The sequence below is a fragment of the Thermobia domestica genome, chromosome 9, assembly GCF_964235325.1.
Source record: "Thermobia domestica chromosome 9, izTheDome1.hap1.1, whole genome shotgun sequence".
Taxonomy (NCBI): domain Eukaryota; kingdom Metazoa; phylum Arthropoda; class Insecta; order Zygentoma; family Lepismatidae; genus Thermobia; species Thermobia domestica.
The window spans coordinates 161,057,498-161,083,572 of NC_137462.1; the positions used below are offsets into that span (position 1 = coordinate 161,057,498).

Below are 26,075 nucleotides of genomic sequence, written 5' to 3' on the forward strand. Positions count from 1 at the left end.
GCATAGGAGACCCAGTTTCGATTCCCGGTGCGAACTTATGCTTTCGGAAAATTAGTGTAAGTACCAACCGAATTTTCGAACTTCAGATGGCACTTCAAGATAACTATCTCTCTTCTCAAACGTGTCAGTTCGAAGTCCGATTTCGGACCGAAACGAGCTACTATGGAATAATTTATGTGGCAGGGGCATTTTTCGTTAGATATAGTATTTTCGCTCTAAGCAGCTTAGAAGTAGCTGATCTAATGAATTAATATCTGTGAGAGTTTTCTTTTTTCCCTGAAAATTTCTTTCGTAAGTTTCTCTTTTCTTTTTGTCTTCTTCGTTTATCTTTCTTTTTAATCTTTCTTGCATTTATATTATAGGAAATTTTTCATTAGGTATTATTTTTTGGGGGGACAGCACAGACTTAATTTTTTAATACATAAAGATAAATAATGTTTTCTGCTGTTAAGTGCTCTATTATTATTATTATTATTATTATTATTATTATTATTATTATTATTATTATTATTATTATTATTATTATTATTATTATTATTATTATTATTATTATCTCTTTTTAGCGCTTTGTTGAAGTTGGTTAATATTTTTTTTAAAGCTTTTATCAATGATTTTTCTCCTCCTCCCTCTAGCATAAAATTCCAATGAGCCACATGGGGGGGGGGGGCACGGTGGCTCAGTGGTAGAACGCTTACCTCTCGTGAGCGAGATTCACTGGGGACAATATCGTGTCCGTAGTATTTCTGCAGGTACTCCCGTTTCCTTTCACAATTTCATTCTACCAGTTCTTCCATCGTCTTTCACTTGCCTTAATCGTCGCCTCCCTTAGCCTAAAGGACATAATTGTGTTACGTTAAACGGAAAGATTTCACTTCATTTTTATGACTCACCTGCATCATAACCCTCTTGTAGGTATGTATTTCTGGTTTGTAGGATCTGTGTGCATAGATCTGAAGTCACTTAGTTGTCTTTTATAATATTGTTACAAATTTTAATTTACTTATTTTTTAAAACTAATTTATATAAAATTCAGCCTGCACTAAGTAAGTTGCTTCTTTATGTCAATATTTAGAAGTAGCAAGAGAAATATAATTAACAAATACCTTTTCTTTTTAAGGGAAAACAAGATCGGAAAGAACCCATTCTAATTTTAAGTAATTATGGTAAACATAGTTAACATTTAGCTCGATCTCCTAAAGGAGTTTCAAATGCCATTCCAGAACAATTTAAATTAAATTTTCTGTAATAGGAATATACATACTGAAATTCATTACGAAAAAACAAGTCATGGAGTCATGTTCAAAAACTTTACTTCCCATAAGCTCTATCTTTAACATAAACCTCCCGTGGAAGAACACCCTCAATACTGTTTATTGAACATAAATTTTGCAGTAAAAAGAATCTTAATAAGTCGTATAGTATGGTGCAGTACCTATAGTGTGCTATGAGTGTAAGACAATAAATCTAGACTTTGCTTTATTTCAAATTCTACTATATTATCGTATACCAACTCATATTCAGTAAGATTTTTCTCATAGCTTATGTCTCTCATTTTATTCATTTTATGACCATTAAGTAGAAAACTATAGCATAACAAAGATTTTTCTTATATAAGACTATCAACAAAAAGGTAAATTCTATTTGATATGCAACTAAATTTGCATGTACTTTATTATGGAAAGCTATTTAAAAAGTAATGGCCTATTATTTATAAAATAGCTCCGATTAAATAATATAATATAAATAATTCAATTTTTGTAGCGTTTGGCAGCTAGTACAACTGAAACTAAGGCCTATAATGCCTCTTATTTGAAATAAACAATATGGAAAAATGATTGGCCAATTACCTTCAAGAATTAGTTGATATCTAGTTTCGGCCAATCAGAAGGTTGCTGTTTAGAGCTACTTCGGCGAGTAAACTGAAAGTCAACGATTTCTTGCATGCAATAGGCCAGATATTCCTCCACATTTTAAATTAGAACTGATCTATAAATTACGTAGAACTCTAATGGCTTTCCACTATGACAGGTACACCATTTACTCTGAATTTCAAACATAATTTACTGTCCTTGGTGTTAGTAACGTAAGGAAAATATGTATAGCCCATTATAGGTATTGCATCATAGTGTACGACTCCTTAGGATTGATTTTACTTGGAATCTAACGTTACAACTAATAGTTTAGCGAGTGGTTTTCTTCGAAACAAACGCATTTCTTCAAGTTCGATATTTTAATACTCCTTGAAAAATAACCTTCCACAAAAATACCATCCTTATTACAACAAAGTACATTCAACTTGTGTAATTCAGGATTAATCGAATGGAATCGAATCGAGCCTAACAGTTCCACACGGCCGCAAATAACGTGTCTATCTAAAGAACTTTTGGACACAATTATCAATAGCCGCATCTGAAGCCCTTGAACAGGGTTTTTTTTTCTCTCCATGGGCGCAAATCACACTCAACCGTACACTAAGGCTGATTATCAAGATAAACATTGAATATATTTCTAATACTGGAATAGACTCTGAAGAAAGTATGTCATCCATTACGTAATCATGTCAATCATACTCAATAATTTGGAGTGAGACACGGCTGTTTCAGTGTAGGGTGTTTCGAGTAAGACATTTCGATATAAGAACGTGAAGCTGGTGTGAAGCTGGTTTGGTGTAAAGTTTCGGTGTGTTCAAGTATAAAATCACAAAATTCAAAATCTTTTTTTTTTTTAAATCAACTTTTATTTTATATTTACTATCTGGTATTTATATATTTGGTATATCTGGTATATCTGGTATTTAATATGCGTGGTTTGCCATATTACGTATACATTTTTGTGAGCCAGGGGGGCGACCCCTGCCTTCCTATCGGGTGCCCATGGAAAAAGTGTTCACCATTTGAGAATATCAAAGAAATCTAAAAACACGGTGTATTCAAAGAAATTATTACACAAGTTACAAATCTCTCGCAGGATTTTACAGTTCGTCTAGTTATATATTTGACGAACAGTATCACTGGCACGTACATATTTCATACCAAGGTTGTTCGGGTGCTAATAACGCCAGAGGCAAACATGTTTTACGAGATGGAATCATGTCATCTTCCATCATATCAATGTAAATGAATCGGTCGCTCATAGGACAGATAACAGTTCCTGTCGCTAATAGGACTGTCGCTTCTGGGACTAATTCAATGTAAAGCAACACACGAAGTATGCAGAGACCAACACACATTCATTCAGGGATGTAGATAGCAAGTTGTTCTATAGGGGGACATGACCCAATATGTTACTAACGAAGAAAAATGAAATGAAATGAGTTTTACGTCCCACGATTATGCCGGGTAGGCTAAAGGAGACTGTGATGATGAGATATGAAAGAAATGGTGGAATGAAGAAAGTGGGAGGAAACGGAAAAACCCCGAGGAAACCCACGCACACGGTGTTTGTCCACCACAAAGTTCACTTGGCGGGGGCTGGGATCGAACACGAAGAAAAAAGAATGTTATATTTCAACTCTGACTAACTTCATTAGTTATTGGAAAACTGTTAAGAAAACAAAATTACATCAAAGAAAACAAAAAATACAAATATGTCTACAAGTTTCATTTTAATGTCGTGAATAGACATTCCACCAATCAGAGATAAGGATTTGTTTACATTTTTCAATTTTGTACAATCACAAACAAGCTTATATGCAAGCAAGCTACGCCTTGATGCAAAAAGTATATTTTAACGACTAAGATTAAACAGAAAGTGTATAGCGTATACCGCCTACAGCCCTATATGTAAGTACATGAAAAGGTCAATATTTTTATATTATTATTATTATTATTATTATTATTATTATTATTATTATTATTATTATTATTATTAGAGCTATATATAACATTTGGAAAAGATTCCTTTAAGCTCTGAAAGGAGCTTCAAGTAGATATCTCATATACGAAATATGTCCAAAATGACTAACAATAAACTTGATTTCCTCGTGCACTGAACTACATCCCATAAACCAGCTCCAATCTCCTTACTACCCCAATAATTTGGTGTCGTCCCACGTGCGACATTCCTACTTGCGACAGGAACTGTTAACTGTCCTATGAGCGACCGATTCGATCTGTTAACTGCTCTATGAGTCACCGATTCGTTCATACCAAGATAATAGAAGAAGATAAGGTTCCCTCTTCTTTAATTTCTTTCGCGCTAGTGTGATTTAGAACCAAACAAAATATACTATGAAAAATTTACGTTCCTAAACTCTCATTTCTTCCAGCCGTTTCACAATTATAATGAGCATTAATTGTAACAATTAACAATTAAAAAAAATCTTAATGAGATACCTACAGGAAAAACTTCAGTCCCTTCCCTTTCTTTACATAACTTTACAAATAAACAACATGTGAACATAAACAATTTCTTAACAAACATCCTTAACAATTAATCAGATATAAAAATGAAACGAAATATTTGAGTTTTACGTCCCACGGTTATGCCGATTAGGCTAAAGGAGACGGTGATCATGAGAAATGAATGAAATGGTGGAATGAAGAAAGTGGAAGCAAACGGGAGAAACCCGAGAAAAAGCGTCATTTAGGGAGGGACAGGAGGGGGCAATTGCCCCCCCCCCCAAGAGTTTGAGGAATACATGTACTCCGTGAAAGTCTTATGTCGGTGGTGTTCTTGTCTCCCTTAAGCGAAGTCTGAAATGACGCCCCTGAACTCGAGAAAACCCACGAGCATGGTGTTTGTTCACCACAAAGTGCACACGCCGGGAGCTGGAATCGAACCAGGGACCCCATGCACTAGAGGTAAACGCTCTACAACTGAGCCACCGCGCCCACCTAATCAGATATAAACTTACAGTTCATTAGTCTTCCTTCTACTTTTTAAATTCTTCTTGCTTAATAATAAATTTCAGACGTTACTTTACCCATACAGTCATAAGTATAAAGCGTTCTTTAATAAGCATTGCATGCAAGCATTAATAACTTTTAAAGAATATTTTTCCTTAACTACCCCTCACACTTTATCCATGCTTGGGACTGGCAACGTATTGGTCATAGCGTTGGCGTGTTTAAAAGTTGCGGAAAGCAGGATTTGTCAGAATAAATAGTCTCTCTAATACACATACACATGAGCAACTGTCTCTGTCATGCTTAGGAACTTATACTGAGCAGTCCTCTGTCGAAAACACCTCTACATACACATATACCTATCCTATACCACCTCCTTTCCTTGTCAAAATTATTAACTTACAGTAAGCAGTTTTTATCTAAAATATATCTTGAACATACTGTACACTGTACAGTCAACTGCGCTCCCTATCACACTTAGAAAACTACAGTAGGTAGTCTTTGTCAAAATTATATGGTATATACACACAGTTGTCCCAGTCACACTCATTAACATATGCTGACCAGTTCTGTCAAAATTATCACATACACATAGACAAAATATTACTTGAGCTTTTGCACATACGCAAGTGACCGCAGACACTTCTTCACATCCAGTGTACGCTCGTATTCATCGGAAGATATCCTATGGTCTAACAGTACATATGCCCTTTTCCTTCTTTTTCCCTTTAAATTCAGAACCCTCCTATCGTACAAAAAATCGTTTTGCTAAGCTTCGTTCTTCAGAGCAGTTATTAGATGTATGAGGCTCGGATGTGATTTTCCTAGCAAAGCATTAAGCTTATGATTCCAACCCTCCACTGCATTATTTGTTCTATGCCTCTTTCGATAACAGTTCCACATTTCAACGGTAATATGAGCATTCTCCAACCACGTATCAACAAAGTAGTCATAGAACTCCTGAAGCTTACCATTCATAGGGGAGCTTTCTTGAATAGAAAGCCAACCGTCATCAACATGTGCAGGTAGCAAATATGCCAAACCAGCACACATTCTTATGTGAAGTCTGACTTCGGCGTCTTCCTTGTACTCCCTTACCAATCAGATATCTTGCACTTTTCTCCAAATGTACTGATTAAAATGGTAATTACAACCATTGACATCCACTGCCGGAAATACTGCTCTCAAACTTGAAACAGCTCCTGCTTCGAAGTCCATTATCACGGATTTTGGTTTCCACAAGGGTATAGAAGTACACAAATGCTCAAACAATTTACTGTATGTTTCTTTCCTCCTATTGGGTAAAAGAGCATACACTACAGGGATGACGTTGGTTTCCTGCAGCGTGCTACCTACATCTACATGAATCGTATAAATTTGTGAAAATAATTTGCAACAGCTTCTAAATGTTCCATCCATGAAAAACGTGGTTCCTATCGACATAGCCTCCCTTCCTCTCGTCTTTCTATTATCCCTGCCATGATCAAAGAGAAGGAAACTTGATCTGTCACTCATTTTAGTAATAGTTTCTGGAATATAAATATCCTGTACGTTCTTTGGATCTCCTGTTAAACCTTGTGTAGTTTGTCTCAAGCGATAAAGGGTACTTTTAACTGAAGAGAACAATGGAAGTTCAGTAACAAAATCATATCCACGACGGATCATGGGACCTATTTCTTCACGATATATTGCTGACACAGACTGAGTATCATCTCGAGCACGTTTTTTCATATTTGACACACTCTTTCGAACCTCAATTGCAGCAACATCCGTCTTACAAATGTGGCTTGATGCCCTTAACACTACACCATCTTTCTCTAAAATACGACCACCACATTTCTCCGTTTTTTCTTTTAGGCATAAACAATTGATTGAATTGTCCTGGTTTATCCGATGAATGCGGTACTAATGACCACGGTAAATGGCAGACGGTTTTCCCTTCACAGTCTGCACAATTTCGATTTCCGCCATTTCTATTTCCTTTTTTTTTAAAAAAAAAAAAAAAGAAAGAAAGAACTAGGTAAGAAGAAGGAAATAACAAATCTGCAAGTATTAATTATAAATATATATCAGTAGCAAGAATACTAATCACTGGCGCAAATCCTGGGGGTATGAGGGGGACATGTCCCCTCCAATCTTGGAACTTGGGGGACTATCCCCCCAATAATCAGATTTGAAATGTGTTTTGGGGAGTGAAGAAATGTGATGAATTGTGTCCGTTGAAACAAGGAAAGTGAGATGAAATTGATGTCCTCCCAGAATAAGCCTCAAATCTGCCCGCCTCTTAATCCTCCATAGAATTATTTTCAGCTTCATAAATGTTTTGAACATCACTTTTTAAAAAAGTCTAATCCCCCCCATGTTGAAGACAGATTTGCGCCCCTGATACTAATTATGTAATGTTTAGAATCCACGCTTTAGTTGTAACATTATATATATAAATCTTTCTGCTAGCGGGTATGTTTCTCACGTCTTAAGCCATCCCTATGCAATTGAGAATGCACTGACCTATCGGTAAACATTTGTCCCAGAATGGGTCAACCTCGTATAGGTAGGTCTAGGAACCCTACTTGTGATTGTGATAGTTTATAGTTTGAAACCTGTTGGCCTATATATGGCTGCAAGAATGGAAAATAAACGATTTCACAAAAAGTTTAACCCTGAACAAATTCCGAAGACCCTGATTCTAATATTTGTGTTTGTTCTGTCAAAAAATATTTTCAAAAATTCTCTCTTCCTTGTTCTACGAGTCCACAATAAATTATTCTTAAAGGAATGTTATTTTGTTCAGTACCGAAACTTCAAAGGTCCCTGCAAAAAATCTCGCCCGCCCTCGCAAAAATTCTCCTCAGGGCTCCTTAGGTCTATAAACAATTCCTTATATTTCTTTCTAATACTGACATTCGATGTCTACCAATGAGTTACACAATGAATATACCTAGTACAAGTAACAAATAACACAACATTACATTGCAGTATTACCACTTCTCGTAAAAAAATAAATAAAAAAATCGCTCCACTTGAATTTAATACGTGAGAATATTGTTATTACATTAACAATCTTTTATACGTTCTTCCTAATATTATACTTTTTAATTCATTTCTATAAGTACACTGACTATATCAAGGGAAAAACTAACTAAATAATTAGGGTAGCTCCACCTCTGTCTATGATTCTAATGTAATTAAAAATTGCATGTTAAAATGATACGGAACATACGTTTAGCTTGGATATATTTGTGGCATATGAAATAAATCGAAAACAGGGTACTCACCACTTGAAGATATCAAAGAAATCTAAAAACACTTTATCCGAAGAAATTGTTACACAAGTTCAAATCTCTCGCAGGACTCAACAGTTCACCCAGCTATAAGGGATTCTATCACATTGCTATACGACAAGCTTTTATGTATAAGTCAAAACAAGGGAGGAAGGCAAATTAAGCAATTAGTTTATGTTTTGGTAGCTTACAATAGGGAGGGAAGGTAATTTAAAGAGTTTGTTTACCTTTTGGATTGTTTAGAGTCAACTGCATTGTAATTGGTGGGCTTGGTTGGGAATAGCCAATCAGATAAAATTGATCTCAAAAGCTGTCTTTTATTGTTGAAATGTTTTACTCATTTTATTCGTAGTCTTAGGAAGTCTAAAAAGTAGATAATTGGCGAAACTGTTACAGGTTTAAGCTTTCCAAAATAAAATATATTGCTTTGCTTAGTGAGTAATTAGATTTGAATTAAATTAAATACAGAAAGCAGAGCTTTTGAAGAAAGGGGATATTACAATTGGATTTTCAATAATTAATTACATAGGAACATACTTTTCATGGAAATATCCCTGTTGTCTCCTCGTTATTTGATATACTTTATGTCAAATCTAACTCAAAATTAACGTAAGTTTTATTTGAACTCTCAGTAAAGGGAAAATATATCTGACGAACAGTGTCACTGGCACGTAGATTTTTCATAGCAAAGTTGTTCGGACGTTAATAACGCCAGAGGCAAACATATTTTACGAGAGGGAATCATATCATCTTCCACCATCTCAATGTAAATGAATCGGTCGCTCATAGGACAGATAACAGTTCCTGTCGCTAATAGGACTGTCGCTTCTGGGAGTAATTCCAATAATTTCACCATTCGCCCCGAATAGAGGGCATAACCCTCGCAACGGAGCTAGCAAAAAAAAATCGTGCACTGAACGTATTATATTGAAAAATTACTGTTGAACATAAGTTTCTTTTAAACAAAAGCTTTACTTCGACCTTATTATACACTAGTTAAATGAGATATATCATATACTGCAAGGCATAAAATGTATTGTTACGTGTGCTTCATCGTATTTAAGGAGTGGAAACCACTCCAACAATCTCTTGGCATACTAATAATAAAATAAGATATAAATTTATGGTATTGATTGAAACAAATTCCGAATATATTATACAGCATCCTCCCTGACCTCGTGCAAATAACTCGAATACTATTGTATACACTACCATCATGCTCATACTTGTGTATTTTTGTAAAACGTTTCTGTCAGCTTCTAACTCTCCCCTTTCTTCTCACTCTTCCGTCACTCACGAGAGATAAAAATATTTGAGTCAAACACTTTTAAATGGAGATATTTGTAAGCATTAACAACACCAGAAGGGTTAAGAAGGGTGCACCACGCCCCTTGTAGCTGTCCCACGGTTGGTTTTCCAGATATGTATTGTAATGTAGGTCTAGAAGTATACAATATCCTCTTTTGTATTTAGACAAGTAACTAACACCCTCAAACTTCTTTGTTTTACTGACCCCTCCCCCCTAGAAAAAAGAAATATGTAAATAAAGAGCAAGTATGCGTCGTCACTGTTTGTAACTACAGTATTATGGAAGTATACTGCTTGTAATTGTGAAGTGGACTGCAACAACTTGAAAACAATGGGAGGAGTAGAAGAGCCTCAAAAATAAATGGGCTTATCCATGTTAAGAAATTGAAACTCTCTGCCGTATACTCAATATTACAGCATGCAATTGCTGCTCTCATCTTCCAAAAACGTAAACTGTACTTTCTTGTTCAATTTTATTTATATTAATATTTGAAACAAATTTGCGCTCGAGAGCATATATTTATACACAAACACGTTAAAAGCATGTTTGTGGTCAGTGGCGGCGTAAGGCAAACTGGGGCCCGGGGCCAGTGAAGTAGATCGGGGCCCCTTTTCGAGTAATCGTGATTTATAAACTTTTATTTTTGACTTTCATTTACATAATCATTCTTTCTGTTTACTACTCCCCCCTTTCCCATTGGTGTGTGTGTTTAAACCACTTAATTTGGGTGACATTCAGCATCCCTGTCTATTTTATTAACACTAAGAACCGCCTTCAGGCTGGTATCTAAAAATAAAACCGGACCAGAGCTATCGTTACATATATTTTTTATTCATTTTTAAACAAGGGACACAATAGAAAAAGGGTTAGAGATACAAGTTTAACGGAAGCTACAAAGAATCCAAAATTTATCCTACATCTAAGTTATCCTAGTTTAAACGTGTACTGTAATTAGATAGAATAGTAGGAGTAATGCTCCTAATAATATATTTAGAGACAAATTTATGTGCAAAATGTAACAATGAGTTGATATTGAAAAAATCGCAAATAATAATATAACCGGCGCGATTTTTAAATGTAAGCTGTAAATGTAAGCAAGTTTTCTAGAATTTTCTTGTTCGGTTCTCCCCTTTGGTGTTCCTCCTGTACAATTTCTTATATGGCTAAGTTTATTCATGGTTTCTTACCTGTCTGAGTTTACACTACATGGGTTTTATTTAATTAGATTTTATTCCTGCAATTAGCCCCATTCACTTTAACATTCGGTTTCTCTCCAGTGATCACACACGATACTTAAACTTTTTTTTATTTTTTTTATTTTTATGTATTTATTTATTTATTTATTTATTTTTTTTACCGAAGTATCAGTAAATAATGGCTAGAATAGATTTCTCTCCTGCCTGTCATCATTTATCTTTTACTAGGTTTCTCTTCAGTGATAATATACGATCTATTTAGTCCCACTGCTTTTGCCGAAATATCAATGAATAGTTAAGCACTGTATGTTTCTCTCCTGCTTGTCTTTTTTACTATTGTTTCCATATTTCACACTTGTATTATGATTACATCATTTCGTGTTTAATAATTCACTCATATTTATATTCTGTCACTTATGACTTTCTATTACCATTTACTAACATCCTTAGTATTAGAATATATTATAACAAAAAATCCTGAATATATTGAATAATTGGGAATATATCATAGATTAAATATGTGAACAAAGAATTCTACTATGGGTTGTACCACCCATCACCAGTCAATTGACAGATCTTGACGGCTTTTTATTATGCTTTTGGTACTTTTATATTTTTATTGTCTTAAGTTGAAACATGAAACTACTTTCAATGATATTTCCACTACCTTAGTAGCCTGTGTTCCACCAGCATTCAGAATGTTACCTTTCTTGATTTGGTTGCTGCGGAAATCTCAATTATATTAGATTTTATTTCATTTTCAATAGAAAGAATGGCCAGATTCGTGAGTCTTTCTTGACCAATTGTGGAGTGCAAGTATGATTTTATCAGCTTAATTTGGTGAAAGACCGTTCACATGATGCGACAGATACGAGCAGTGTTATCAAACTCTGAAGAGCGGTTGCAAAACTTTTGTAGCTTCAATCCTCATTGAAGATACATATTTCAGTATGCCTTGTGGAGAAAAGTCAAGTTGTTCTTGAGCTATCTGAGCACACCTTAGAGAATGGATTATATGCTTACAATCCTGAAATAATTCTACGCCGTCCAGGTCATTCGGGTAGAACAAAGCCAAACCAGAGTAACATGCTTTTAGTCTTTCCTCGCTCTCATCATCTAGCTGCTGCACAAAGTTGGCAAAGTAAAAAAAAAAAAAAAAAAAAAAAAAGTTGGCTTTTCACCTACATTCAACCTCTTCCTTTAAATTTCTTACCCCCCCCCCCCAAAGAGCGTGGAACGTTTATTTTATTTATTTTTGATCTACATTCAGTTTTTTCTTTAAATTTCTTTCCAGGTCCCCAAGAGAGTGAGAACCTAAGCTATAGCTTGTTTAGCTTACACATAATTCGGTACTGATTAGTTTTATTAGACAGATATTTCTGTTGTTTCATCAGTTATTTGGTGTAATTTCGATCGACAATTAATTGCGTTTACTTTTAGGGAAGGATTATAAACTTTGACGGCCTTTGTACGGCTCATACTAACAAAGTTCTTTAGCAATTAGTTTTTAACTACCGTCCGGGGCCCTCCACGAAGTGGGGCCCGGGGCGAGGGCACCGCTCGCCCCGCCCTTACGCCGCCACTGTTTGTGGTTAAAAATAAGTGGTTGCACAATCATGTAACATATAGGAGTAGTGTTGTCCACGAGACGAGAGATACACGATGTTCTTGATGACATATTAGGCGAGAAAAAGTTCTTCCAATAGACAAAGGTACATTTTTCGAGACAAAAACATTTTAAGGACACCACTTCGACTCAAGACTTTCCCAAATCGCTTCTCGCGGGCAGTACCATGTAGCAACAACCACGCCTGGATCAATCTAGGAAAAAAAATGTGGAAGGCTCAAGTGTTAATCTCTACAGCTTTCTATATCTTTCTCTAGTTCAAATATAACGTTCTGGTAATAATAATAATAATAATAATAATAATAATAATAATAATAATAATAATAATAATAATAATAATAATAATAATACACTACTCCCACATGAGCTCTTCCTTTTTAGCCATATGGGTAGCGTACACGCTTTCGGCACGGAACGTCCTGGTTCGATTTATGGTGAGAGCTCATGTGGTATGGATACCACAATAAGCTATGGATCCACGTTTGTTGCCAAAATTAGACGCTAAACTTTAATCCAACCTCGGAAGTTAAAAGTGTTTCTAGTATGTAATTTCAAAATTAATTTCCACACATTTCGAGATACTGACACTTTTTTATTTAACATGAAGATTTTCATCATCACATTTGTTTCTTGAGTATAAGCGTCGATTTTTATTATACTTCCAAACTATGCTAAGCGTAAGTGTCAGAAGACTTATAGAACGGCTTTCTCCGTGACCGTCTGTCGACAGGAATCAGGTCATGTAAGAGATATCGAGGTGCGCTTTCTCGAAATCGAATCAGTGTCTCAAGAATAGCTACTATCTCCTCCATTAACTATCCATTCAACTGGTTCAAATTAATCATTCCATGTTTCAACGTTTATTTAGAACGAAAACGGGCAATATACAATAAGTATCTCAAACCAGAAGTTGTTCCAAGTTACTATTGCTTCCGATTTCAATACTGATTTCCACAGAGAAAAAAATGTTAGGAGATATCGAGATGCGGTTTTCTGAATCGATTTATTGTACAAAGAATAGGTCTCACCTTCTTCATTAAAACTCTACTCAAATCGGGAGTGGTTCAAATAATCATTTCCGGTTTTAAAATTTAGTCATACAACAAAAGTGGTAATAGATAACGGTATATGGTGCTCTGCAATAGATTCAGTGTCTCAGGAAAGCATATATTCGCAACACGCAACACTACCAAAACCGGAAGTGGTTCAAATTTACTATTATTTCTGGTTTGAGTACATATTTTCATAGGACAAAAACTGTAAGAGATCTGAAGATGTTCTTTGTGGCAATTGAATCAGCATCCCAGGAATAGGTCCTATCTCCTTCATTAACCATGTATTCAAACCGGAAGTGATTCAAATTAACCACTTCTAGTTTCAACATTGATCGCCATAGAATAAAGTGGTACTAGGTCTATGTAGCGGCAAACTGTTTTCTGCAAACGATTCAGGGCGTCAAGAGAACATATCTTCATAGCCCACAACACTCTACCAAAGCAGGAATTTACTACTACTTCCCGTTTCAATACTGATTTCCGTAGAGGAAAAAACGATAAGAGATATATATCTAGATGCAGAGTTCTGCAACAGATTCAGCTCCCTAAGAGTATGTTCTATCTTCTCCAATAACCGGCTGCTCAATCCGAAAGTGGTTCAAATCAACGATTTCCAGTTTCAACCATTCCCCAAGCACAACGAGTAATGACTTTTTGATATGGATTCATTGTCCAAGGTATATATTCTATCTGTGATCGTATTAATTAATCTATTAGGACCATAGTTAGAGATGTACTACTTCAAGTTTGAGTACTGAATTCCTAGAGTTTGGAAGTCTACCGTACTTTCTCATTATGAAACGAAACTCACTTATTATTGTTTTCAGTGGGTGCTCATCTGCGGTTTTTGAAGAAAAGTTACAACGTTTTTCATTCTAATTTTTTCAACAGATTCAATAGATTAGTGATTATCAATCTAAGGTTCCCCTTTGAGATGCATGAAAGACTATCAACGGAGGGACACTGGCCTCTGAAATCAAATGAACTGGGAAATTAGTTTCAAACTGCAAAGTCGTCATTTTTTTTTTCACATCACCATTATCTATTTTTTTTTATTGAACTTGGACTGAACATTAAAATTTTATTTTCCCATATTAAATGTGTAAGCAGCATTGGTCATTGTCTTAACTTTTAACATTGTAACGTGTAATTAGATTAATTATACTCACTGCTGAAGCTCATTTTATATTACCTAATTATTTTATTGGTATAAAAATGTAAAATTCGATATTAATTTCAACGCAGAAATCCAATTTGTGCTAAGTACCCTTAAGAATCTCAAATGGGCGCTGAGTCCTGGAACATCCACGTATTGACGCCTATGGTCCCGAGTGGAGCATTTCGTGTAAATCAAATATAAATTAAGAATTTTTCATGCAGACAGTTTCGGATTGTGATAGAATGTATCCTTCTATAGCAATCACTTTCAACTGGATGCTCTGCGACGTCACAGTTTGTTGCTCGTGTTCCCAGCAAATTACAGGTAGAAAGCAAGAAAGCAGCAAACATACTGTTGATAAAATACAGTCAAACAAGACGAAGTCGATGGTTTTGCAGATGCACTGCTCGTGTATTCGTGATTAATCGAATACTGAGAGCTTTTTTTCTCTTCAATTTCATTCACATCATTCCCTCCGTTTCTCTTCTCAACCTATTCTAAGGGGGACATTGTGGCCCAGTAATAGAGCGCTTCCTTTTGGTGCGAGGGGCCCTTGGTTCGATCCCCGGCCAAGTAAGATTTTGATGAACAACATCATGTCTGTGGATTTTCTCGGGATACTCCCGTTTCCATCGAAATCTCATTTCACCAATTCTTCCATCATCATTCACTTGCCTTAGTCATTGTCTCCCTTAGCCTAACGGGCATAATCATGAGACGTTAAACTGAAAGATTTAATTTCATTTTTTAAACTTGCTCTCATTCTCTCTCTCTCTCCTGTCTCTGATCGTAAAAGCTTGCTCCTATTGTATATAGACGAGTAGGAAATGATTACTCTGTAGGTATAACAGCAATATGATTTTCACGAGATTATTAAATATCTTAAAAGGATTTTGCTTAATGTATTTATATAGTTTTAGTGTAATAGATATACAAACGCTAATATAGACCTTAACCGCTGTAACGATTCCTAAAATTCTTACCAGATACACTTTCCCCGAGAGATTTCTTTCTACCTTTCTTTTTTATTTTAATTGCTCGAAGTGCCAGAAGTGAAATTATATTTTCGGTTAAAAAATAATGTTAATGTATGTTCCTGACTTGTACTAACAAATAAAAAGAAAGAAAGTGTAAGCTTTCTTTGGTGAAAATTTGAAGAAATTCGGTTGGGTACTAAGGAAGTTACGACAAAAAGAATGTATATACAAGAAAATATATGTTTATAAGGTTAACTCCTCGTTGTACCGCCCACGAGGTGATGTTTTAAACTCTAGTCTCAGTTCTTTTGTTTACTAATACACGCACATCATCACAGCACTAAACCATTTTCTCTGTCATTGTGTATTGAACTGTCAATCAACCATTCAATCGAGATATGAATGGTACGCGGTAGTTTGGCCAGTTCTTAAAGAAACTAATACTCCCCCTCTTCTCCGTACGGCAACAAATACTCCCCTCTCCTCTGCTCCTCCGACGAAAAGATTACAACAGGAAGCGTGTGGTTTGTCTATTGTCTCTTTATGTAGAAATGTTATCCATAATGTTGGTAGCCATGACAAACTTCAATGTTCCAACTACAATATTTAAGAAATGTTTAAGCGGAGACAAGCTTCATATGGTAGTGGTACGTTTTGCTTTGGTTAAGTTCTTAAGTATGAAATTTAATGAGTTGTAATACTATGAAATAACTAGAAAAAGTTCACACTAGACCTCATGACCAAAAAAATTAATTGCGTATTAATTCTTTATTTTTCGTTTATTTACTATGTTACTTTGTAATTACATTTCTATGAACGGTTAGCGTAAATTGAAAAAATTTTACTTAAATTCGATCAAAAACCTATCAATTATTAAATATTTTTCGAAAATTATCTGGAAATGAGGACCGTAATAAACCTTCCAAAACGATAGATATGGTATAGATATAACATTTTTAAATAATAAATTAACAAAATTCTCTATGATAATACATCTTGTAATATATTATTATTCTGAACCGGAATTGACCCAAAACAAAAACTTTTTTTGTTCTTCGATTTTTTGACTTCACAGAAAGAAGCTTTGGTGGGTTTTACTGATTCAAAGAGACTTTATTGCTCAAAAAACGCAAAATTCTTTATTTGTGAATCGATAATATAGTAGATAAACCTTTTTATAACTATTTTAATGTAAAATGGTGGAATCAAATCTCACTCCCTTTGAAATAAGAGCCATTTTACAGAAAATACGTAAACTCTGTAAATATTTCATGAAGCAAAATGTTTTAACAAAGAGCGTATATGAAAAGTATTATATTGTTTTATTAATTTTTACTTTTAATCATAAGTAGAATCTTATGATAGACTCAAAATTACAGCTAAATCTCGAATATCTGAAAAGAAAAGCAATATCTATTATTGGGACCGAAATAGACCTCGAGCAGCTATAGATAGATAGATAGATAGATAGATAGATAGATAGATATAGATATAAACTTTGGACTTTTTTCATTATGCGCTAATAACATTGTAGAAAAAATTACTTTCCTTTGCCTTTTTCACTTTCGAGCAACGAAAGGAGACAAGAAAGTATGGTGATAGTGAAAAATATTGAATGCGAGGTTTCAACGTATTTACACGTTTCATAGCCTCCTACATACCTTTTTTTAAAAAAGTGTTTCTTCGATGTCTGTCTGTCTGTGCGTCCGTTCATCCTAATGTACATTCTCCTAGAGCTCATACTGTTCAACATATCGAGACTAAGTTTTAAACTTAACGATTTTTTAAGCTTCTCAAGCTTGGGGGTATAATTTTCTTTCTATCCCGAAAAGTAAGAGTAGTTTACTAAAGATGAAAAAAAAGAGTATTTTCATGGAAACGGCACTAACAATTTTGTATATTTTTCCAAAAATCAATATTTCATTAAGAATCCTATATTATTGTGTAAATCGTTTCTGTGCGGGAAAATTCAAAAGGGGTACTTTACTCTTGGGGATGAATTTTCCCGACCAATTTTTTTCAAAAACGATTAAGATAATTTTCTTCATATTTTATAAATATGAAGCCTACAAAAAGGATATATTTAACTTTTTATTAAAAGATTCACAAAGGCCAGTTCACTCCTGGAGGTGAAGTTCTCCAAGACGATTTTCTCAAAAAAAAACTTAGGATTTTTTTTCACATTTCATAAATAAATATCACATTAAGAAGCATACAATATGGTATAAATTACTTTCATTTTTTAAAAAAATCACAAGGGGTAGTTTACCCTTGGGGGTGATTTTTTCCCGGACGATTGCCTCAAACACGACTAAGAAAATTTTGTTAGTGTTTCATAAAGGAATGTTTCCCTAAGAACCCTACAATATGGTACAAGCCATTTTTTATTTAAAAAAAAAAAAAAAAACACTAGGGTAGTTTTCTTCCCCAACGATTTTCTCAAATACAACTCAAGCAATTTTGTTGATATTTTATAAATAAATATTACACTGAGAAACTTATAAATCAATTTTCACAAGAAAATCACAGGGTTAGTTTACTCTTGAGAGTGTTCTGACAATTTGCTCAAAAACTGTTTTATTATTAAATATTTAATTTACAATTCTACAACAAGCATAAATCATTTTGTATGGGAAAGTTCAAAAGTGGTAGTTTACTTTCGGGGGGTGAGTTTTACCTGAACGATTTTCTCAAGAACTATTTTTGAAAAATTTTGCTCATATTTCATGAATAAAAATGTTGTGTAACAACCCTACAATAAGGCATGAATAATGTCTCATGAAAAATATTGCAAGGGGTAGTTTACTCTTTCAATTGTTAGAAGTGTTATCTGCGATATAAAGTTTTTTTTTTTTTAAGAAAAACTATAATAATTTTATTCGTATTTCGTAAATAAACGGTTCAATAGTAGCTACAGCATGATAATGATCCAATTTAAGAAGTGAGAGCGAGAACGTTTAGTGTTGTGGCCCGTATGCATTATTTCTTCTCGGATTGAGGTATTTATCTTATTTTTTTGTATATATCTACCGCTAGTATATCAATAAACCTGTCATTTTTTCCCAAGAAGTAGAAAATAATATGCATCCGGATCTGTACAATTTCATACAATGATTCCACGGTGTCAAGTCAGGAAGGATGGTGGTCAGGAAACTCTGATAGTCAGGAAGGATGTTGGAGTTTATATTGTGCTATCTAAGAAAGGATTAATTACTGGGTCTTGTGAATAAAGTTGAGCAAGGTAAGTTTACTCCAGTTTTGGAGAGTTTACTCCTTTTGGTATGAATAAAGATGAGAAAGATGAGTAAGTTCTTGGAGAGGTCACTTAGCGTCTAAGCAAGGAGTTACCGCTATTGAGATAGCTCTAATTTCGTATGGATAAAACTGAGATCTCTCTCACATTTGGGAGTACTCTCTCCAAAATTCTTGAGTTACCTTACTTACTGACTCAAGCCGTGAAGTGAAGACGTTTTGTGGAAATGGTTGTATGCAACAGTGATAGAAAATATACAAGGAGCGCAGAAACACTTTCGAAGTGGACTATAAAACTGTCTATCGCTTTGATAAAGAAATCGTGGAGTGGTTAAGTGATTATTTCCTACGCGAATCAAACGAAACTACAGGCGGCTCGTACTTACTGATGCACAGAGAAGGCGTTTTTTTTTTGTTTTTTTTTATATATATATATATTTAAGTGATCCCGGTTTTCAAAGCGCAGTAGGGGAGGATATAAGTATGGACCAGAGTATTGTGTCTGTTACATTTCAGAGTATTGTGTCAGCAACTACTTCACCAGGGAACACGTTATCAGAAAGATACTTCGGCTATGTGAAGCAATGATTCCCTACTGTGGAAAATAAAATAATATTGTCAACCGGCCTTCGGTGATTCTAGCCTGTTTTGTTCTGCATTATGTGGCTAAATATCTGAAAGATGGGGATTTTGACATTGCTGAGAGAGAGTTTGAAGAAGAGGACGCTATTGCGAAGCAGCGCGGGTTCGAATGCCGGTAATGTTGGACATACTGTCTGAATTTTCATAGCTTTCCCTAGTTCCACCATATGAATTAAGGATAGTACTTTCATCAGAAGCTCTGTCCACTTCTCCTTGCTTCTTATGCCACGGAACGTTTAAAATTTGATGGCATGTATCCTTTGTTAATATGAAGGCCAGAACTACAGTGAAATAAGATAATAAAATACATGGTGGGGCAAATAAAAGTGGCCCGGAGAACAGAATTCCAGGGTACAAAGAAACATAGCAAAGGAATAGTTCGCTAACCTGCTTATAGCAGATGTTGAAAATGACCAACATTCATCTCTTGGTACTTTTGGGCCCTGGTCAGGAAGTTGCAGAAGGCAGATCGAAGCTGGGGTGCTGAAATTGCTGTAATCTCATCAGAAATGTTCTGCTGCAGTTCTTGAAGACTATGAGGGTTGTTGCCTTACACCTTAGACTTCAAGTTTCCTCATAAATATCGAACACGGATAGATCAGGTGACCGAGGTGGTGTGTGTGTCACGTGATGTGGTTCCATGCATACATTCAAGTCCAAACGTATCCACTCGTCCGGGCCAGTTTTATTTGTCCCACCCTGTATAAATATAAATAAAATTATATATTTATTTGATCGTTTCATTGAACATATGTACACTTAATTGGACGTTAAAGTGAAAAATCTCGCTCGAGTTCCCACACACGAAATTGACGATTTCGCATTATTAGCGCATGAAGCTTATGTAAGAAAATACTTTGGAGAAAAATAACAGCGAAAGACAACGTGAGAAATAAATTAACAGCACGAACTGTAGGCAATGGGCTAAATCTTAACTTTTATCCCACAGGAAGACGCTTAAACTCATTCATGGACTCCCCGGGTTTGGGGATCTTAGGTTAAGAATTCTTGCTTTATTATACATTGTCATATTTTAACCAGAAATGGCATGACTTTAGACTAAAGTAGACTTACCTTCAATATTTTAATAATAGGATTGATATCACCATCCATTAGCTTCAGTAATTATTTCCAATCATTCAGTTTTATTGGCTTGTTTCCTGCCTCTTCGGTTTTTCTTCTTAAGCCTGACTTTCATGTTAGCTATTTCTTATTCAATTGCGATTCTGTGATAGGAACACCACAAGATTCTTCATGCAGATGCTTTCTCTTATCTTACTTTTGGTAACATGGATTTACTAAACATGATTGAATAATCTCTTATCATATCCACAAATGCTAGCAAAGAGTCATTCTTTTTTTTCCAAAATCATCTTCTGTATCACTTATTTTTAACACGTTTGTTTAAACTACTTGCTTGGCCATCTCTGCGCAGAGTGGAACAAACTCTATGAGCATGCTCAGGTTATTTAGGAGTAAGTTCTCGCAACTATGATGGTTTTTATTCATACGAAATTTGATGGTTTGCTTATGAAACAGAGCTTGCTCAACTCACTCATTACCAAAGTGAGCAGAGTCAAGACTCCGTTTTATTCATACCATTGTGTTAGTGGATATGGCAACATTTTAACTTTGAAGCAATAATCTTTAAGTTTTACGTCCCACAGTTATGGTTAGCCTAAAAGAGACGTTGATGATGAGAAATGAATGAAACGGTGGAATGAGGAAAGTGGGAGAACCCCAAGAAAACCCACGCACACTGTGTTTGTCCACCACAAAACTCACTTGGCGCGAACTGGGATTGAACTAGGGATCCCATACACAAAGATAAACTCTGTACCACTGTGGCTCCAATCTTAAACAAATGACAAAATTATTTTAAAAGTTCAAAAAGTGCACCAATTTCCAAATCTGTTCGAATAGAATATTAAATAGAATATTAAATAGTTCGAATAGAATATTAAATATCAATTATTAGAATTGATAATAGATTCAATTCTAAAATCTAGGCCATTACTACTATCAAATACTTGGGGTTTAATTTAAACTATAAACTTACCTTCAAAATATATCGAAATCGAAAAAATATCACGGTGGCCGAACTAAAAAATAAATAATAAAAAAGACAGTTTAGAAAAGAAAGTGTAAAAAATAAAATCAGACCAATCCCTCTACATGAGTTCGAAATCTTAAATCGGCCTACTTTGAATAATTACGGAACAAAACTAGTTAGAAATACACAACTACCTACAAATACACAACGCTACATAAATGCCTACAACACAAAACGTTTAAAAAAAATAATTAACTAACCAAACACAATTTGTTGGACAAAACCTACAGAGCTGTAAAAGCTATATAGGTTCTTATAGCTCTAAGGAATTTATATTAAAAAATATTTAAATGAATAAACAAAATCTAAGCACTACAAAATCATTTTATCACAAAAATAATTTACAATACTAACGCTTAATGCCATAGCTTAAGCTTAACCACAATATTCGTGTTTATCAGATACTAAGGAAAAAAAAGAACCGTATAAAATTGCAAAATTTAGAAAAGATGAATTTGAGATACGTATGCAAAAACTTGCTTTCTAAAAGTACTGGAGAGTTTCAGGAATGCATTCGGGTCTCATCCTAAACGAAGGCAAAATCCCAATCTACACCTCCTCGCGGGCAACATCTTCGGCGGCTTACGTAGCTGGGGACCGACTGACTCCCGGGATAAGGAGTTAATCTCTACCAAATGCCAACGAGCTCCTCGGAGATCAGAGGAGTAGGTAGAGGTCAGGGCACATTCTTGTCCTTAGGAGGGAAAACTGTCCTAAAAGGAGGATGAATAATAAGATGTTTATGAACAGAATGAAGATATCAGAACGGAATGAAGATATGGAAGATATGGAAAAGGGAATACTACCAAATTATTTTTAACCAGAAGTGACGAAGGAGGCGATTTAAATACAACGATGGTTCTACCTTTGGTAAAATATTGCGGAGATAAAATAGTCCTCCGTTCGGATCTCCAGGTGGGGACTACTCCGGGAAGAATCATCAAAAGAGGAAATAGTAATAACTTACTTTTAGAATAGGAACCTGGAACATACGAACTTTACGACGTAAAGAAAACTTGAAAATTTAAAAGTGGAAATGGATACATGAAAAGTGACCATACAGGGTTTGAGTGAAGTGCGATGGTCGAAAGAGGTGAGATAGGATTGGGAAATTACAGCGAAATTAAACTACCGCTAATTTTAGAGATTTTCTGTAATATCTTCAAAACAAATAAAAATTATTCGAAAAGCAGAAACTAGATAATACGATTTTGTATGTGATACCGTTATCACAACTCATCTATCTTCTTTCGATTTGCAACTGTAGATAGATTTAGCATTTTTGGCGAGTTCTGTAAATAGCGGCATACTAAAAGCAGATAGGTGAATTGTGGTAAAGGTATCATATGCAAAATCGTATTGTCTACTTCACTACGTTTCTGCTTTTCGAATATTTTTATTTGTTTTAAAGATATTACAGAAAAACTCTAAAATTAACGGTAGTTTAATTTCGCTGTAGTGAAGACCCTTAAGGGCGAGAATGGTGTCCCGATAGCAATGAAGAACAAAATAGCAAAAAGCATACCAAAAGGGGCCGCTTGATGTTTGTAGAGATAAGTGCATAATCAGTGGATATTGTGATAGAGCAAGTGTATATGCCAACAATCGACCACGACGACAACGAAGTGGAAGTAATATATGATGAGATTAGTGACATATTGCATCAGGAGGGAGAGGTAAGATCAACACCAGGAGCCAAATGCTGATTGTGAACAAGATGATTATTAACAAGATCTATTTGAGTGGAGAATGCCCAAAGGATTTTCTTGATGTTACAATGGTTGCATTACCCAAGAAAAAGCAAGCAAAGAAAAATGAAATGAAATTTTTGAGTTTTACGTCCCACAATTATGCCGTTTAGGCTAAAGGAGACGGTAATTATGAGAAATGAATGAAATGTTGGAATGAAGAAAGTGGGAGGAAACGGGAGAACCCCGAGAAAACCAACGCACACGGTGTTTGTCCACCACAAAGTTCACTTGGCGGGAGCAGGGTTTGAACCCGAGACCACATGCACCAGAGGTGAACGGTTCTGAAGCAAAAATCAATCCTTTTGTTCTCAATTTCGAAAAAAATATATCCATTGCGAACAGTAGTGGTAGACTTTTCTTTATAATCAGAATGGGAAAAAAAGGAATGTACTCTTAATATGTTGTTAAATTCGAACTCTGTCGAATAAAGCTACTGCGATTGGTTTCACTGTTGTTCTGATTAAAATGTATATATTCACATAGCTAAAACTTCACAGTTAAGTATTATAGAGAGTCATTCCATGTCAAATCACCTAGAGCACTGTGCTTCAATGTCTCAGATTCTCTTCAATTTTTTTTTTCATACATAAATACCAATGAAATTATGCTAATTTTTTTCCGATTTTTTGGATGAGAAATGGGCCGGGGAGAATTTTTTGAAAAATGTGAATTTTCTTCAATTTAACTTTTTGGCACTCAGCATCATGGAACTAAATTACCATAACTTCCTTATTTTTGAAGTTATTGGGCTCATCCAGGTGTCAAATGAAACCTTAATTTTTGCTCTTTCAGAAGATTTTAAGTAACCTTGCAAAAAGTCCTACTGTCAAACATTAAGAGGCATACAAAGCAAATTTTAGGGTTTCTACAAATTGTGCCGTTGCTCAAAAGTTTCATAGTAGTAACATTTGAACTTTTTTCTTTTTTTTTTTTGTACATTCATCTTAACACGTATATGGTATGGTTAAAGAATAAAGAGGATGTTTTTTGTAGTTTTGTATTTATTATTTTTTATGTACAGAAATATACAGTTTTAAGTGTTGTTACAAATTGTGTCATTGCTCGTAAGTTACAACTATGAAACTTTTGAAACTTTTCAAATAGAATCATCTTAGCACATGCATGATATGGTTAAAAAATAAAAAGGGTGCTTTTGTAATTATTATTTTTTGGTATTTTACATGTATGGAAATATACAGTTTTAAGTGTTGTTACAAATTGTGTAATTGCTCCTAAGTTACAACTATGAAACTTTTGAAACTTTTCAAATAGAATCATCTTAGCCCATCCATGATATGGTTAAAATATAAAAAGGGTGCTTTTGGTATTTTTGCAATTATTGTTTTTGTACGTCAGAGTGCAATTCATGAATCGCTCTGGGCCTTCTATATTCTACTGGCCAGAAAATGAAGACTTTTGTTGGATACCTTTTGAAAATATCATCTGGAAAGTTCCTGTTCCATCTCTTACAAGCCAACAGCCCGGACTTGTGAAAGCAAAGTTAAAAGAAGACATCATATGATCAATGAAAAGAATGAGCTGTAAAATACAGGACACAACATTTTGTATGTAAATCTATGTAATTCTAAGAAGTATTACTGGTATGTATGTTTAATGTTTTCATCTATGTACATTAGTCTATTGTTTCTTATTTCTGTTGATTGGCTTTGTAATAATCACTCAACCCCTTATATTGCTAGGCCTATATTTTCCATTCACAAAACCGCAAGATTATTACAAAAAAAAAAAAAAAAAAAAAAAAAAAAAGGTATACCTTTTCGTTATTTAATCATACCTAGTAAATGCAAAGTAATCCAATAAAAAGTTATAAATGTTTGATAATTGTAAGCGATGGTACACTACAACTGGGAAAAAAGTTGAAAGTCATAGTTAAAGTACAAAAATATGATATTATGGTAATATCAAAACTACACATTACACCAGTTCTATTTTTAAGTATACCTAATATTTATTAAGATGATTATTTGAAAAAAGTTTTAAAGTGTGACAGTTGTCAGTTTAGAGTAGGGATGGTCAAACTTTTCCGAAATCAGAAATTTCACTTTTCGGATTTTTTCCGAATTCCAGATTTCTGAATTCCGAAATTTTTCCGATTTTACTTTCCGGAATGCGGAAAGTAAAAATTCCGGAATTGGCCATCACTACTTCAGACAAAAGTCATAATCTGTTAACAACAGTAAATCTGTATATTTCTGTACATTTAAAACACAAATAATAATAATAATAATTGCAAAAATACAAAAAGCACCCTTTTTATTTTTTAACCATATCATGTATGTGATAAAATGATTCTATAAAAAGAAGCTTCTAGAGTGTCATAATTGTAACTTATGAGCAATGATACAATTTGTAACAAAACTTAAAACTATATTTCCATACATGTAAAATACAATAATAATAATAATAATAATAATAATAATAATAATAATAATAATAATAATAATAATAATAATAATAATAATAATAATATGTAAACAAATCATATTGAAAGCAAAAGAAGGGTGATTGCCTCGCATTGCCAAATTTTTTCTTGCCTCCCTCTTGCCCCCATACTATTACGAGCCTAGCGTCGCTACTGCTTCAGCGAAGTCACATCGTTAAAACAAAATCTTTTAATTTTATCGCTATTAGACGCTGAATATTTCAGAAACTATTTTTAGAGATTTTTTAATACCGTTTTTGCTCAGACACCTATCGATAGCTGGAAGGACAGGGTTGTGCTATAAGATCTCCAGTACTTATGTATAGTATAGTTTGGAAATCTAAAAATTCGGTAAATGCAGTGACCTTCTTGGGCAAGGTCCTAAGTTTATTTTCCAACTGTCTTCTCGAACACAAGGAACAT

The 26,075-nt window shown here is 34.5% G+C and overlaps 1 protein-coding gene across 2 annotated transcripts in view; it reads left to right on the plus strand.

Annotated features, from left to right (window-relative positions):
* The window catches only part of LOC145695147 (multiple coagulation factor deficiency protein 2 homolog), a 398,608-nt gene that overhangs the window by 318,101 nt on the left and 54,432 nt on the right, over positions 1 to 26,075 (plus strand). The gene's annotated exons all lie outside the window — the stretch shown is intronic.